Source organism: Thalassophryne amazonica, chromosome 1 (assembly GCF_902500255.1).
Source record: "Thalassophryne amazonica chromosome 1, fThaAma1.1, whole genome shotgun sequence".
Classification (NCBI taxonomy): domain Eukaryota; kingdom Metazoa; phylum Chordata; class Actinopteri; order Batrachoidiformes; family Batrachoididae; genus Thalassophryne; species Thalassophryne amazonica.
The window spans coordinates 127,593,799-127,612,013 of record NC_047103.1 but is presented as its reverse complement, the minus strand read 5'-3'; the positions used below and the strand labels follow the sequence as shown (position 1 = coordinate 127,612,013).

The 18,215-nt window shown below is 42.5% G+C and overlaps 1 protein-coding gene across 1 annotated transcript in view; it reads right to left on the bottom strand.

Moving 5' to 3' along the window:
* Positions 1–18,215, bottom strand: part of dmd (dystrophin) — a 1,392,820-nt gene that overhangs the window by 673,676 nt on the left and 700,929 nt on the right. The window lies entirely within an intron of this gene.

Below are 18,215 nucleotides of genomic sequence, written 5' to 3'. Positions count from 1 at the left end.
CTGATACATTTTTTGGGTGGTTTATCGTTTTATCTTTATCGAAGATAACTTTTAAGTTATCTGATTATCTGTTATCAAAGTTAATTTTTTGGTTATCTGTGCCCACCACAGTACCATCCCCAAAACACCGTCCCTACTGTTAAGCATGGGGGTGGAAGCAACATGCTTTGGGGATGTTTTTCTGCACATGGAACAGGACGACTGCACTGTATTAAGGAGAGGATGGAGAGGAGAGGAGAGGCCATGTATTGCAAGATTTTGGGGAACAACCTCCTTCCCTCAGTTAGAGCATTGAAGATGGGTCGTGGATGGGTCTTCCAACATGACAATGACCCGAAGCACACAGCCAGGATAACCAAGGCGTGGCTCTGTAAGAAGCATATCAAGGTTCTGGAGTGACCTAGTCAGTCTCCAGACATAAACCCAATAGAAAATCTTTGGAGGGAGCTCAAACTCCGTGTTTCTTAGTGACAACCCAGTAACCTGGCTGATCTAGAGAAGATCTGTGTGGAGGAATGGGCCAAAATCACTGTTGCAGTGTGTACAAACCTGGTGAGAAACTACAGGAAACATTTGACCTCTGTAATTGCAAACAAAGGCTACTGTACCAAATATTAACATTGATTTTCACAGGTGTTGAAATACTTCTTTGCAGCAATAACATACGAATAAATGATTAAAAAAAGCATACATTGTGAGTTCCGGATTTTTTTTTTTAGATTATGTCTCTGACAGTGGACATGCACCTAAAATGAAAATTTCAGACCCCTCCATGATTTCTAAGTGGGAGAACTTGCAAAATCGCAGGGTGTTCAAATACTTATTTTCCTCACTGTGTGTGTGTGTGTGTGTGTGTGTGTATATATATATATACACACATAAAGGGCTAATTCTGGCTGGCTGGCTGGCTGTCTGTCCGGGATAAACTCCCAAACTTAATATGTAGCCCTAAAACGTAAATATATTCTGAATCCTCATGACATGGGGAACAAACTGGTACAATATTCTTTTAAAAGTTGAACGTAACCAATATTTTTTTGCTTTAATCTATTCTCTTCATCTGTTTATCTTTTATGGAATTACTGGGCAACCGTGTCAATCTGCCCTGGTTGCCAGGTCTATAGATCTATAGACCTTTAATAATGGAATTACTGGGCAACCAGGGCCATCTATATACATAAAGGGCTGATTCTGTCTGTCTGTCTGTCCAGGATAAACTCCCAAGCTATAATATGTAGCCCTAAAAACTATAAAAACTACATATATTCTGAAAGCTGCGCTGGTTGCCCAGGTCTATAGATCTATAGACCTTTAATCATGGAATTACTGGGCAACCAGGGCCATCTTTGATGGAACTACTGGGCTACCAGGGCCATCTTTTATGGAATTACTAGGCAACCGGGTCAAGCTGCCCTGGTTGCCCTGGTCTGTAGATCTATAGACCTTTAATCACCTCCCCCCCCCCCCCATCCCGAGGATGTCATCAAGAAAGCCTGAGTACAAAAAGTATAAAGCGGTCAGAATTCTAATTCCACCCCCACCCCCCCAATCCTGAGGATGTCAAGAAATTCTGAGTACAAAAAGTATAAAGCGGTCAGAAATCTAATTTTGATTACAGTTCCCCATGTCATGAGTATTCAGAACATATACGAGGGCTGTCTGTAAAGTATAGGTCCTTTTTATTTTTTTCAAAAACTATATGGATTTCATTCATATGTTTTTACGTCAGACATGCTTGCACCCTCATGCGCATGCGTGAGTTTTTCCATGCCTGTCGGTGACGTCATTCGCCTGTGAGCACTCCTTGTGGGAGGAGTCGTCCAGCCCCTCGTCGGAATTCCTTTGTCTGAGAAGTTGCTGAGAGACTGGCGCTTTGTTTGATCAAAATTTTTTCTAAACCTGTGAGACACATCGAAGTGGACATGGTTCGAAAAATTAAGCTGGTTTTCAGTGAAAATTTTAACAGCTGATGAGAGATTTTGAGGTGATTCTGTCGCTTTAAGGACTTTTCACGGTGCGAGACGTCGCGCAGCGCTCTCAGGCAGCGTCATCAGCCTGTTTCAAGCTTAAAACCTCCACATTTCAGGCTCTATTGATCCAGGACGTCGTGAGAGAACAGAGAAGTTTCAGAAGAAGTCGGTTTCAGCATTTTATCCGGATATTCCACTGTTAAAGGAGATTTTTTTAATGAAAGACGTGCGGACGGGTCCGCGCGTCGGGACGCAGCCGACGTGGCGCGGCGGCACAGGAAAAACACCTCTGTGTTGATAACCATTTGTAAAATCCAGGTGGCTTTTGATGGCTTTCAGTGGAGTGAGTATATGAGAAATTGTTTATCAGCTGGAGATGTTCCAACTTGTCCTCAAGGCTTCCAACAGAGGTGTTTTTCCTGTGGCGGAGCGTCGCGGCGGCTGCGAGCCGACGCTGCAATCCGCCTGCACGTCTTTCATTAAAAAAATCTCCTTTAACAGTGGAATATCCGGATAAAATGCTGAAACCGACTTCTTCTGAAACTTCTCTGTTCTCTCACGACGTCCTGGATCAATAGAGCCTGAAATGTGGAGGTTTTAAGCTTGAAACAGGCTGATGACGCTGCCTGAGAGCGCAGCGCGACATCTCGCACCGTGAAAAGTCCTTAAAGCGACAGAATCACCTCAAAATCTCTCATCAGCTGTTAAAATTTTCACTGAAGACCAGCTTAATTTTTCGAACCATGTCCACTTCGATGTGTCTCACAGGTTTAGAAAAAATTTTGATCAAACGAAGCGCCAGTCTCTCAGCAACTTCTCAGACAAAGGAATTCCGACGAGGGGCTGGACGACTCCTCCCACAAGGAGTGCTCACAGGCGAATGACGTCACCTACAGGCGTGGAAAAACTCACGCATGCGCACGAGGGTTCAAGCATGTCTGACGTAAAAACATATGAATGAAATCCATATAGTTTTAGAAAAAAATAAAAAGGACCTATACTTTACGGACAGACCTCGTATATAGTTTTTAGGGCTACATATTATAGTTTGGGTGGGGTGGAATTAGAATTGACCACTTTATACCAACCAATAATTTAATGCCTTAATTTATTCTCTTTATCTATTACAGAATTCAGCTTTAATCATCACTGCTAGATATAATCTATTACAGAATTCAGCTTTAATCATTATTGCTAGAAATCTTAGACAAAAAGAACTTTCACTTTAATTCTGTATGGTTACTGGACTAATGCTTTAATCTATTCTCTTTGATTCTTTTCTCTATGATTCATTGATATTTACATTTACTGTTACCTATCTTTTGTGTGTAATTTTGTTATAAATTTGATAACAAAACAAAGTCTGCATGAAGGACTTCAAATGTGTTTGTCTTTATATCAAGTATTTCCACTTACAGTGAGGAAAATAAGTATTTGAAAACCCTGTGGTCTTGCAACTTCTCCCACTTAGAAATTATGGAGGGGTCTGAAATTTTCATCTTAGGTGCATGTCCACTGTGAGAGACATAATCTAAAAAAATCCAGAAATCACAATGTATGATTTTTTTAAAATAATTTATTTGTATGTTACTGCTGCAAATAAGTATTTCAACACCTACCAACTAGCAAGAATTCTGGTTCACACAGACCTGTTAATTTTTCTTTAAGAAGCCCTCTTATTCTGCACTCTTTACCTGTATTAATTGCACCTGTTTGAACTTGTTACCTGTATAAAAGACACCTGTTCACACACTCAATCAATCACACTCCAACCTGTCCACCATAGCCAAGACCAAACAGCTGTCTCTATCACCAGGGACAAAAATGTAGACCTGCACAAGGCTGGGATGGACTACAGGACAACAGGCAAGCAGCTTGGTAGAAGACAACAACTGTTATGATTATTTATTAGAAAGTGGAAGAAACAAAAGATGACTGTCAATCTCCCTTGGTCTGGGATTCCATGCAAGATCTCACTTTGTGGGGTAAGGATGATTCTGAGAAAGCTCAGAACTACACAGGAGGACCTGGTCAATGACCTGAAGAGAGCTGGGACCACAGTCACAAAGATTACATTAGTAACACATGATGCTGTCATGGTTTAAAATTGTGCAGGGCAGCAAGATCCCCCTGCTCAAGCCAGCACATGTCCAGGCCCGTTTGAAGTTCACCAGTGACCATCTGGATGATCCAGAGGAGGCATGGGAGATGGTCATGTGGTCAGATGAGACCAAAATAGAGCTTTTTGGAATCAACTCCACTTACCATCTTTAGAGGATGAGAACAACCCCAAGAAAACCATCCCAACCGTGAAGCATGGGTGTGGAAATATCATACTCTGGGGGTGCTCTTCTGCAAAGGGGACAGGACGACTGCACCGTATTGAAGGGAGGATGGATGGGGTCATGTATTGCCAGATTTTGGCAAACAACCTCCTTCCCTCAGTAAGAGCATGGCTGGGTCTTCCAGCATGATAATGACCCCAAACACACAGCCAGGGCAACTAAGGAGGGGCTCCGTAAGAAGCACTTCAAGGTCCTGGAGTGGCCTGGCCAGTCTCCAGACCTGAACTTGATAGAAAATCTTTGGAGGGGGCTGAAACTCCAAACCTGAAAGATTTGGAGAAGATCTGTATGGAGGAGTAGGCCAAAATCCCTGCTGCAGTGTCTGAAAACTTGGTCAAGAACAACAGGAAACGTTTGACCTCTGTAATTGCAAACAAAGGCTACTGTACCAAATATTAACATTGATTTTCACAGGTGTTCAAACACTTATTTGCAGCAGTAACATACAAATAAATTATTAAAAAATCATACATTGTGATTTCTGGATTTTTTTTTTAGATTATGTCTCTCACAGTGGACATGCACCTAAGAAGAAAATTTCAGACCCCTCCATAATTTCTAAGTGGGAGAACTTGCAAAATCGCAGGGTGTTCAAATACTTATTTTCCTCACTGTAGTTTGGGGAGTCCGCCTCTTATAGTACTGCTGGAAAAACTTTAGCCCATTAAATATTACATTTGTAAGACATCAGCATTACAAAAACAAATGTTGGGCAATTGTTTTGATTAAAATGACATTTGGCCTCTGTCCAAAACAGGTTAACCTGGGCAGCGCCGGGTACCCCAGCTAGTATATATATATATATATATACACACACATCGTTAATGTTTGTCTGTTTGCTCCACGCCTTCTCTCAGGTCCCTTCCCCATTCGCCATCAAACTTGCTATTTGGATGAAGGTTGATTCCAGAATAGCCCTTAAAAGGTTTCTTTCAGCAAAGATAAAGGTCACTGAGATTACGTCAAAGATTTGATTTTTTTCACCCCGATATCCACCAAATCTGGCACACATAGTATAAGTGGGTCCTGGAATTTCACAGGAGAGCTAAACTTTGCCAAAGGCCAATTATTGAGTGAACATGTCCCAATGTGGCACACACTTAGGTGGATTACAGAATCACCCTGGCAAGGTCAGCCACAGCTCAATTATTTGGGTGAAGGTCAAAGTTGTTGGGGCCAAATGTCAGATTGTAATATCTCTAAGGGCCCCGTCACACAACACGATTGAGGCAGTATGGCGCACAAAGGAGGAGTCAAATGGCACTCGTGGGAAATCAGAGCCGCACTCGAACGCCTCGTACAGCAGTCACCACATTCATTCGGTACGGCACATGCGCTCTATATTCGTGTGCCGCTTGTGCCGGAAACCAATTTGAATGGCGGGCATGATGAGGTTGCACTGCCATCTGATTGTGTTCGGAGCATTTGAACGGCATGTCGTACGCAGGTCAGATATATCATGATATCATGCCATGGTTGAACAGCTGCACGAAATCATTGTCCATGTTGAATTGTGACCGAATGATGTGATCAAGGCAGCCTTCACACCTGTGGCCATATGTCATCGAATACCAGACAAATGACCATTCGACCCACTCTTGGCTGGAGTCGGCTGGAGTCCAGGTGCCACCCACGAACATCCAACAGAACTTGCAGGGCACTTAGAAATGGTGGGGGCATTCGCACTGCCAGCACAAAAGTAGAGAGCAGCTGACCACTTTTGACCTGGCTGTGTGAACCACCCAACAATGTTAGTACCCCTCAAGTTTGCTGTTACCAAGTCCACAACACGTGGCGTGCAAGTGTGTCATGCCCCCCTCCTGCAACACAGATGTCGTGAGGAGTGTGTTGCCGCCCCCTCCCCCAGACCATGATTGAACATTGTCAGGTGCAGCTGTGGTGGCTGCAGTGCGATCACTGTCCAGCGCAGCACGCATCTGGACGGCTGTAATGTCCAGCTAGGACAGCTGACTGCTGTGTACTCGCAACTCAGTTGGAGGACATATATCATGCCATCAACAAGATGAACAACACTCCACTCAAAGCACATGTGTGGACAGGCTCGCATGTTCTCATCAGTTCCAGCTGACAGAGGCTCAGTGCACACAAAGTGTTAAATTAAAAACACAGAGAACAGGACAATTAAATACATACAATAACTACATACATAATTACGGGGTCTGTTAGAAAAGTATCAGACCTTTTTATTTTTTTCAAAAACCTGATGGATTTGAATCACATGTTCTTGCATGAGCCAACGTTGAACCTTCGTGCGCATGCGTGATTTTTTTCACACCTGTCAGTTGCATCATTTGCTTGTAAGCAGCCTTTGTGTGAGGATGGGTGTAGTCTCTCGTCGTTTTTTTCTTTGCAAGGAAATGGCAGAACAACTGGAGCAGCGCGACTTCATCAAATTTTGCCAGAAACTGGGCCACAGCCAGGTGGAAACCATTCGGATTATTCAGATGGCTTTCAGTGACGATCCTCTGGGCATCACACAGATTAAGGAGCGGTACAACCAGTTTAAAGACGTCCGCACAATGGTGGAGAGTGAGCCGCGCTCCGGTCGGCATCAACATGCTGAAACGACCGGATCATTTCCAAAGTGAACTCTGTGGTGATGTGGGACCATCGTGTGATTATCCGAGAAATTGCGGAAGAGGTGGACATCAGCACTTTTTCAGCACATTCCACTGTGAAAGAAGATTTTGCCATGAAAAGAGTGGCGGCGAAATTCATCGGCATGAAGCTGATGGCGCAGCAACAGTGCCTCCGTGTTGAAGCCTCACAGGACATGTTGTGGCATGTCCACCTCGTCCACAATTTCTCGGATAGTCACACGACTGAAAAGCCACCGAAAGCCGCCTGAATCTTCCGAATGGTGCAAGAGCTGGGCATGTCAGGGCATGTCCTGTGAGGCTTCAACACGGAGGTTCTACCGCTCCTTAATCTGTGTGATGCCCAGAGGATCATCACAGAAAGCCGTCTGAATAATCCGAATGGTTTCCACCTGGCTATCGCCCAGTTTCTGGCAAAATTTGATGAAGTCGCGCTGCTCCAGTTGTTCCGCCATTTCCTTGCAAAGAAAATCCGCCAAGCGCACTACACACATCCTCACACAAAGGCTGCTTACCAGCAAATGACGCAATTAATAGGCGTGAAAAAATTCACGCATGTGCATGACGGTTCAAGGCTGGCTCATGCAAGCACACGTGATTCAAATCCATCAGGTCTTTGAAAAAAATAAAAAGGTCCGATACTTTTCTAACAGACCTCGTACATAACAAATACATAACATAAATAATCACATAACAAATGAACAGAGAGTGACGCTTTTGCGTTTGAGCGGAGTTTGTTCGGTAAGGTGGGTGTGTCTGCGCCAGTCGCTGCTGCTGGGATCTGTCGACTCGCAAGTCACAGCTGGAGAACACATACCGTGTTATGAAGGACATCACCTTCCAACACTCCACTATGAGGCGTGTGCTTGGACATGCTGACCCCACGTGGAAATACATAAAAACACATATCGCCTTTGCAACGGGCTTGAGCGACTGTGTCAGTGCACACATTGGCAGGCTGTAGCATGTGAAAAGAACCGTCTGATCAGGTGTACATTCAGCTGGTGGTCTGAATGTCACGTCAGCCATGTCAGCTATGGTACACATGATGCGATGTCCTTCGGCGCGCCGCTCACTGGACACGTGGAGCCGGCTGAACATGCAGAGCCAGCTGGACACAGCGCCAGCAAATGTGGACATGATAAGAGCACACTCCTTCATTACCATTGGTCATCTACTGAGGAACAAAAGGATCACACTTGTATTGTCCACTTGATAAGAGGGATTAAATATTAGAAATTGCAGTGGGGTTTTTTTGGTGTGTGGTTTTTTGTTTGTTTTTTTTTTTCCCCACAGCAGCTGTGGCGTCACAATTTCCAGGTGCTCGCTCTGTGTTTGTGTGCGCGCACAAGTGTGCACATAACCGTCACAACGGTATCGCTCACGCCTGTCCGACCGTGTGTCCCTCCTGACAGCAGGTAGAATGTTTCGCGGTTCCCCATTTTGTTTGTTTTTTGCGGTTTTTCAGCCGGTTTCTGCTTCTTCGCCCAATTTTGTGTTGTCTTCGTGTTTTACTCCCCATGGGTAGAAGAATCAGTAGACCTTATTAATTCAGAAAGAAAATGGTCAACTGCAATTTCCAGTTTGCAATTTCCAAATCAGTATTGCAAATTAAAAATCTGCAGTACTATAACTGAGTATGGCAAATCTGGGGGCTTGTCTGGTTGCAGTGAAAAAAAATGAGATGTCTAATGTTTAACTTTTGAATTCAGAAGACTGAGATGACATCTATTTGTGCTGCAGTGATGACACATTTTATTTTGATCAACAAACAGTCACTGTTGAAGCAAAAGAATGAAAAATGTTCATGTGATTTTTGACACAACATTGTCTTTTGACCCGCACATGAGAGATGTGGACAAGAATGTCCATTTTCATTTAGGTAGCATTGCAAGGACAAGACCTATCTTGTCTTTGGCTGATGCTCAAACACTGATTCATGCTTTTTGTTGTCCTCCAAAATTGATTGCTGTAAAGTTTTATTTCGTGCTGTGCCACACAGACATTGTCTGACATGTCTATCTCGGCTTTCAGTGCTTACCAGCCCAGTGAGTATAAAAGAACTTGTGGAGAGCTGGACATGTCCCAACTTGTCCTCTAACACTCCGAAATGGAGGTGTTCCTTTATCTCGCTTCATCAGCGAATCGGTCGTGATGCGCGAAGCCTCCGCGCGGCTTTCTTGTCTGACTTAGTGCTTAGCTCAGATAAGATAATTATAGTGGGCGATTTTAACATCCACACAGATGCTGAGAATGACAGCCTCAACACTGCATTTAATCTATTATTAGACTCAATTGGCTTTGCTCAAAATGTAAATGAGTCCACCCACCACTTTAATCATATCTTAGATCTTGTTCTGACTTATGGTATGGAAATTGAAGACTTAACAGTATTCCCTGAAAACTCCCTTCTGTCTGATCATTTCTTAATAACATTTACATTTACTCTGATGGACTACCCAGCAGTGGGGAATACGTTTCATTACACTAGAAGTCTTTCAGAAAGCGCTGTAACTAGGTTTAAGGATATGATTCCTTCTTTATGTTCTCTAATGCCATATACCAACACAGTGCAGAGTAGCTACCTAAACTCTGTAAGTGAGATAGAGTATCTCGTCAATAGTTTTACATCCTCATTGAAGACAACTTTGGATGCTGTAGCTCCTCTGAAAAAGAGAGCTTTAAATCAGAAGTGCCTGACTCCGTGGTATAACTCACAAACTCGCAGCTTAAAGCAGATAACCCATAAGTTGGAGAGGAAATGGCGTCTCACTAATTTAGAAGATCTTCACTTAGCCTGGAAAAAGAGTCTGTTGCTGTATAAAAAAGCCCTCCGTAAAGCTAGGACATCTTACTACTCATCACTAATTGAAGAAAATAAGAACAACCCCAAGTTTCTTTTCAGCACTGTAGCCAGGCTGACAAAGAGTCAGAGCTCTATTGAGCCGAGTATTCCTTTAACTTTAACTAGTAATGACTTCATGACTTTCTTTGCTAATAAAATTTTAACTATTAGAGAAAAAAATTACTCATAACCATCCCAAAGACGTATCGTTATCTTTGGCTGCTTTCAGTGATGCCATTATTTGGTTAGACTCTTTCTCTCAGATTGTTCTGAGTTATTTTCATTAGTTACTTCATCCAAACCATCAACATGTCTGTTAGACCCCATTCCTACCAGGCTGCTCAAGGAAGCCCTACCATTATTTAATGCTTCGATCTTAAATATGATCAATCTATCTTTATTAGTTGGCTATGTGGCTTTGCCTTACAATATAAAGTGTCTTGGGGCAACTGTTTGTTGTGATTTGGCGCTATATAAATAAAATTGATTGATTGATTGATGGCCCTCGCTAATGCTTCGTCCATGCGAAAACCGCAGAGGTCTAATATTTGCTTACAGACCGAGCAAGCAAGGTTAATAATTCATTTATTATATGGCTACTATATATATATATATATATATAAACAGGCAAACTTAGGGTATCACCCAAATATGAAAGCTGGTGACAGCTTGTAGTCAGACCTGTTCGCTTTACCACTGTGAAGAACTTGCTAACAGATGGATATGCTTTCAATCTGTGTGTTGTTTCCAACGCTGTTTAGCTATTTATGGAGTATGTTCATGTCCAACTTGGTTTTTCTAATTGTGTTTTTAGCTGTCTGGCTTGTACATACCATTCAACTCAGCTTCGCCTCGTTGAATGGTATGTTCCAGCTTTCACCGCATGAAATATTTGTTCCATTGAAAGAATGAAAGAAACATTCATTATTTGTTTTATATAACGGTAAAAACAGATCCTTGTCATTTGATATTTTATTAATTTATAAACAATAGAAAAGGGACTTACATTTTGGTGTGTGTCACTGGTGCTTTGACATCAACAGTCCAACACGAACTTTAAATAGGTGTCCAAAATTGTCTCAGTCAACTTGCAAAAAAATAATCCTGACGATGTTCGTGATTTTGTACACTGACTTCGTATATAGACTGAAATCTGCTTTCTTCCCTCCAGTGAAAAATCTCGTCAGAAATTTGTCCAGCTTTTCATCCTATCTTCATCCTCTTCCTCCTAAAAGCTCTTCATCTCTCTAGACGGCTAACGGTGTAGTGGATTTGTTTTTTTTTTTGTGTTAGAAGAATTAGCACCTTCAAATCATTGGCCGCAGCCAAACAAATTCTGCCATGTTTAGCTAAACAACGCCCCCACTAGTGTGTGCATGCGCGGTGTGCATGGGCAGTGCTCACAGCGTGCAGTGGTACAAAATGTATGGAACCAGATTTGCATGCTAAATGCAACACAAATCTGACGAATAATCCATGTCACGTGACATACAAAGCACTAATCAAATAACAAGGATCCACTCAGCTGATATTTAAGTTACACTACAGTGGGGCAAAAAACTATTTAGTCAGTCCCTGGATGTGCAAGATGAGAGAGGTCTGTAATTTTCAACATGTACATTTCAACTATGAAAGACAAAATGAGAAAAAAAATCCAGGAAATAACATTGTAGGATATTTAAAGAATTTATTTGTAAATTATGGTGGAAAAAAGTATTTGGTCAATAACAAAAGTTCAACTCAATACTTTGTAACATAATCTCTGTTGGCAATGACAGAGGTCAAACGTTTCCTGTAAGTTTCCACCAGGTTTGCACACACTGTAGCTGGTATTTTGGCCCATTCCTCCATGCAGATCTCCTCTAGAGCAGTGATGTTTTGGGGCTGTCGCTGGGCAAAACAGACTTTCAACTCCCTCAACAAATTTTCCATGGGGTTGAGGTCTGGAGACTGGCTCAGCCACTCCAGGACCTTGAAATGTTTTTTTATGGAACCACTCCTTCGTTGCCCGAGCGGTGTGTTTGGGATCATTGTCATGCTGGAAGACCCAGCCACGTTGCATCTTCAATGCTCTCACTGATGGAAGGAGGTTTTGTCTTAAAATCTCACGATACATGGCCACGTTCATTCTTCCCTTAATACAGATCAGTCATCCTGTCCCCTTTGCAGAAAAACAGCCCCAAAGCATGATGTTTCCACCCCCATGCTTCACAGTAGATGTGGTGTTCTTGGAATGCAACTCAGCATTTTTCTTCCTCCAAACATGACGAGTTGAGTTTTTACCAAAATGTTCTGGTTTCATCTGACGACATGATATTCTCCCAGTCCTCTTCTGTATCATCCATATGCTCTCTGGCACACTTCAGACGGGACTGGACATGTTCAGGCTTAAGCAGGGGGACACGCCTGGCACTGTAGGACTTGAGTCCCTCTCTGCGTAGTGTGTAGCCTTTGTTACTTTGGTCCCAGCTCTCTGCAGGTCATTCATCAGGTCCCTCTGTGTAGTTCTGGAATTTTTGTTCACCGTTCTCGTGATCATTTTGACCCCACGGGATGACATCTTGCGTGGAGCCCCAGATTGAGGGAGATTGTCTTGTATGTCGCCATTTTCTTACAATTGCTCCCACAGTTGATTTATTCACACCAACCTGCTTGACTATTGTAGGCTCACTCATCCCAACCTGGTGCAGGTCTACAATTTTCTTCCTGGTGTCCTTCGGCAGCTCTTTGGTCTTGGCCACGGTTGAGTTTGGAGTCTGACTGTTTGAGGCTGTGGACAGGTGTCTTTTATACTAAAAATGAGTTCCAACAAATGCCATTAATACAGGTAACAGGTGGAGGACAGAAGAGCTTCTTGAAGATGAAGTTACAGGTCTGTGAAATCTTGCTTGTTTGTGGGTGACCAAATACTTATTTTCCACCATAATTTACAAATAAATTCTTTAAAAATCCTACAATGTGATTTTCTGGATTTTTTTTTCTCATTTTGTCTCTCATAGTTGAAGTGTACCTATGTTGAAAATTACAGACCTCTCTTATCTTTCTAAGTAGGAGAACTTGCACAATCAGGGGCTGACAAATACTTTTTTGCCGCACTGTATATACAAGCAGAAAGAGTGTTTCTTAATACTGCACGTGTTCAAGTGATGTTGTACACAAGTATACAAGTATTATTGCACAGAATGTGTAGTATTATTACAAATGACTGATAATTTGTTACTATAATAATGTTAGTGATTTGAGTGATTGGAGTGGTCTACTGGGAACAGTGCTGGTTATGGAGTTGACAGCAGCAGGAAGGATGTTTGATGTTTGACAGAAACATTGAAGGTGGCCTGCATTGCCCTGTAGTGGACATTTTTCTTCATGTCTGTGCCAATGTACAAGATGTGTGGACGTATGTAGACAGTGACATTTACACCATTTGAAACACACAGATTTTACAGAGGATTAATGAGCCTTGAGTTGTCATAAAATGGACACAAATATGGACTTAATGTATGCACACTGTGGACAGATGGTATTTAATCCAGTCATTCAAGTTAACACAGTCAAAGTGTAACAAAGTTTAAAAGGCTGGTGCTGTGCTGCAGCTGATGACTTCCATCTACAACATTTAATGGCCACAAAGTTCCAAGAGCAATGCATCTCAACATGCAAACATTTTAATTCATTTAAATCTCATTTCCTTAAATTTTAATCCAGAGGATTAGTATAAAAACAATAAAATGTGCCTCACAACCCTTTTTATTTTGTCTCAAGCAAACGTTGTTGAAAATGACACCTTGTCTCTAACGGCATAACTGCAAACTGCAAACTTAATGATTCATTATTCAGGCATTTTCTACTTGCAGTGATGATGTGGGGATGCCCTACTGTATGATATGCATGCAATTTACTCAGTAGGTTGTGGGTATGAATCAGGCACTTACTCATGGAGCATGTCATCTGTTTTCTTTCCCTTCTCTATCCCCTTGTCTACTACCTCAATGAGCCACAGAAAAACATGTTTTAGGAATGCTGCTTTGACAGTTTGGCATTGCCAGGAGCAATATAAGTTTATGACTCGTAGTAAAAACTGATTACAGTGTTACACAGCCACACAGGATTATAGAGCCAGTCGCATTTTAGCATTTTATGGATTTAGTACATAGATGCCAGCAGCAGAGAGCAAACATAGCAAGCCAAAGCAAATCCACCTGTAGATAGATACAGTGTTGGTCATGTTATGGTTACTAAATTAAACTAATTTATTTATTGCAGGTACATATGCTAAATATTTTACATATTGTAGACAATTAAATATCATGTTTCAGGTCATCTGCTTGCTGTTTGTCATTCTTATGTTTAGCGGTTCTGTTTGGGATATCATCAATGTTAGTTAAGAATCTGCAAACCTACTGGACCTACAGTTGTGCTCATTCATTTCCATACCCTGTCAGAATTTTTGATTTTTTTTTTTTTTTGGCTAATTTTCTCAGAATATGAATGATACACACACACACAAATTCACTCATGGTTAGTGGTTGTGTGATGCCATTTATTGTCAAACAACTGGGTTTACTCTTTTTAAATCATAATGACAACAGAAACTACCCACATGGCCCTGGTCAAAAGTTTACATACCCCTGTTCTTAATACAGTATATTGCCCCCTTTCACTCGATGGGCACTGTCAGAACTCCAGCATTCCTCTGTGGAGAGAGGAGAACCTTCCAGAAAGATAACCAGTTTTGCAGCAATCAACCAGTCAGGCCTGTATGATGGAGTGGCCAGACGGAAGCCACTCCTTAGCTAAAGGCACATGGCAGCCCACCTGGAGTTTTCCAAAGGTACCTGAAGGACTCTCGGACCATGAGAAACAAAATTCTCTGGTCTGATGAGACAAAGATTGAATTCTTTGGTGTGAATGCCAGGCATCAAGTTTGGAGGAAACCAGGCACCATCCATACAGTGAAGCATGGTGGTGGCAGCATCATGCTGTGGGGATGTTTTTCAGTGGCAGGAACTGGGAGACTAGTCAGGATTGAGGGAAAGATGAATCCGGCAATGAACAGAGACACCCTGGATGAAAACCTGCTCCAAAGCGATCTTGTCCTCAGACTGGGGCGATGGTTCATCTTTCAGCAAGACAATGACTCTAAGCCAGGGCTGGGCAATTACAAACAAAACAAACTTGAATTAGAATTTAGTAATTTGAACACCAAGCAAGCTTTCCAGAAGGTGAAAACCCGGAAAAAATGTGAACCCAAGTTCACATGTACAGTCAGTGATCCAGAAACCCTCACTAAAGACCTGAACACATTCTACACCCGTTTTGACAACCAGGACCTCTCATCCGAGTGTCAGGCCTTGTTGAGAACCCTCCCACCACTAGACCCTGAAGAACCAGCCCCCTTCACAGAGGAGGAGGTACGATGCCAGCTGAGCCACTGCAAGCCTGGTAAGGCTCCAGGGCCTGATGGCATCCCAGCCAAGATGCTTAAGACCTGTGCCATGGAGCTCTCCCCAGTTCTGCACTCACTTTTTTGTCAATCTTGTCGGACTGTCACAATACCCACACTATGGAAAACTGCCACCATAATTCCACTACCAAAAAAACCTAGACCTACTGAACTTATCATTACCGCCCCATAGCTTGAACATCCATAATCATGAAATGCCTGGAGAAACTGCTGCTGAACATCATTCTTCCACTTGTCACCCCGCACTTGGATCCCCTCCAATTTGCCTATAAGGCAAAAGAGGTACAGAGGATGCTGTGGCCTGCCTCCTGCACCTCCTCCTTCTGCATCTGGACTCCCCAGGCAACTTTGCCAGGATACTATTTGTAGACTTCAGTTCCGACTTCAATTCCCTACAGAAACATCTGCTGATCCAGAAGCTTTACCATCTCAACATTCCTCTCCATCTGATCCACCTTACCCATAACTTCCTCACAGACAGACTACAAGCAGTAAGGATGGGCTCAACCACACCCTCTGTACTTACCAATAACACTGAGGTCCCACAGGGATGTGTGTTGAGCCCATTCCTGTGCATTCTCTACACCAATGACTGTCTAAGCCAGTGTTTTTCAACCTTTTTTGAGTCGCGGCACCCTTTTTATATTTACAAAATCCTGCGGCACACCACCAACTAAAATAATATTATAATGCTATTACCTCTGGTTTTGCGCAAAACCCAATTATCGCAATAGAAAATCGATACAGAAAACATCGCATTTCGAAAATCCTCAAGCATTTTGTGCTCTGATCTCAAGTAGGGCTGTCACGATTAGAAATTTCTGGAGACGATTAATTGTCAGACAAATAATTGCGATTGACGAATATATTGTCTATTTTTTTTTTCTTTTTTTTCCCTTCTTTATATTCTACTATTGTAGTATAATTACACAACTCTGGAAGAACGTTTGGCTTCTGTGCGTGGAGAAACTGGGAATGGTGCAACATTTTTATTTTTATCTTCATTTTACATACAGTCCCAACTTTTTCTGATTTGTGGTTGTTTCTGTTGCATTTCTGAAATTGTTTCTCCTCATCAGTCACGTTTTGTGCTTAAACACTACATTAAGCTCAAGACTGAACAAATAAATACCTTTGGAAAATAACAGCTGTTAAAGTTCAGCGTTCTCACCTGCTTTTTGTGATCTGTGCGTCTGAACATTTTTTTTTTTGTGTATCTCAGTTCATTCATATATTCTCATTTTTAAAATATGTTTTTAAAGATATTTGACCGTTTATTTCATCTCATGATCTCATAAATTCAGCATACGACGCGCACATGGTGTGAACAGGACGGTAACAGCAGAATCACACCTTTAGAGAAAGTTCAGAGAAGTAAAAGCTTCACGTTTTCATTTTGTTAACATGTTCACTCCATTTAAAATCCTCTCTCTGCTCCGCGCTCGCTGCGCACTGAACGTGTCGCGCCTGCATTCAGGAATCTCCCTCACCCCCCCTCCCCTCCCTCACCCCCCCTCCCCTCCCTCACCCACCCCCCCTCCCTCACTCACCCCCTCCCTCGCAGTCTGCAGCCTGTTAACTCCGCGCGCGTGCACACACAGGCACAGACACACACACCGACAGCTCCGCATTTTAGACGGCTTTTGAAGGAGACGGCACTGTTTTAATCGGCCGTCAGCCTCCTTGTTATTGTCCCGCTTAAAGACGAGAGTGAGGCTGCAGCACAATGACGTCAGATTCTGAGTCGTTTTATGCTTTGTGGATAAAATAAATAATTCACGGTAATCGCGAATATGAAAAATAATCGCGAATATGAAAAATACCCACGGCACCCTAGGGTGCCGCGGCACCCCGGTTGAGAATCACTGGTCTAAGCATCTCACCAACCACATCATACCTCAATTATTCAGATGACACAGCCATCCTTGCACTCCTCTCAGAAAACCAATCCACTTTGGACTACCACAACACAATCACTCACTTTACCAAATGGTGTACAGACAACCATCTTCAAATAAATGTCAATAAAACAAAGGAACGTCTGGTCAGCCCCACTCACCCCAGCTCCCTACCATCATAAAGACACAAATAGTTGAAACAGTGGACACTTTCAAATACTTAGGAATAACTCTGGATAATAAATTCACCTTTGATCAGCACACCAAGGACATTCAAAAAAGAAGCCAGTAAAGACTGTTAGTCATCCGCAAACTTAAACGATTATATGTTGCACCCCATCTGCTGTTGTTACTTTATAAAAAACTTTCAACCCATCATTCTGTACTGGTCTTCATGTTTCTTTACCATGCTTTCTGTCACAAACCGGGCCAAACTCACACGCATCACAAACACAGCTGCCAAAACACCACTCACCCACTTCACCAATTCATTATTCCACGTCCTTCAGGGCGTAGATACAGAAGCATTAAGTTTAGGAGGGCTCCCTTCGGGAGAAGCCTGATCACCACAGCTATAGCGGCTCTTAACAGCATGCCCCACTGACCAGTCTGTTTGCCATTGCATTGCTGCTTGTTATTGTTGTTATTAGTGCTATTGTACAAGTAGATGTCTGTGCTGTCTATCTTGTGCTGTGCTACTCTGATATTGTTGCTGTCTGTCTTGTGATGTGCTATTGTGTTTACTGCGTTGTCTGTCTTGTTATGTGCAATGTATTTTACAGTCAGTGAAGACAGATTTCCCTATGGGGATCAATAAATCTAATATAATCTAATTTAATCTAAGTACCTTGCCCAAGGGCCCTTAAGAATTTTCTGGTCAGGCTGGGATTTGAACCAAGGATCATCTGGTCTCAAGCCCAACGCTTAACCACTAGACCATCACCTCCAAAATGTTAACACACTTATCTCAACTGAGGCTATCATCTGATTTTCAAAAATATATAGTGCATATGGTCACAAAGCATAATTTATCATAATGATGGATGACACTGAGCAGAGAAGGGAGGAAAAGCAC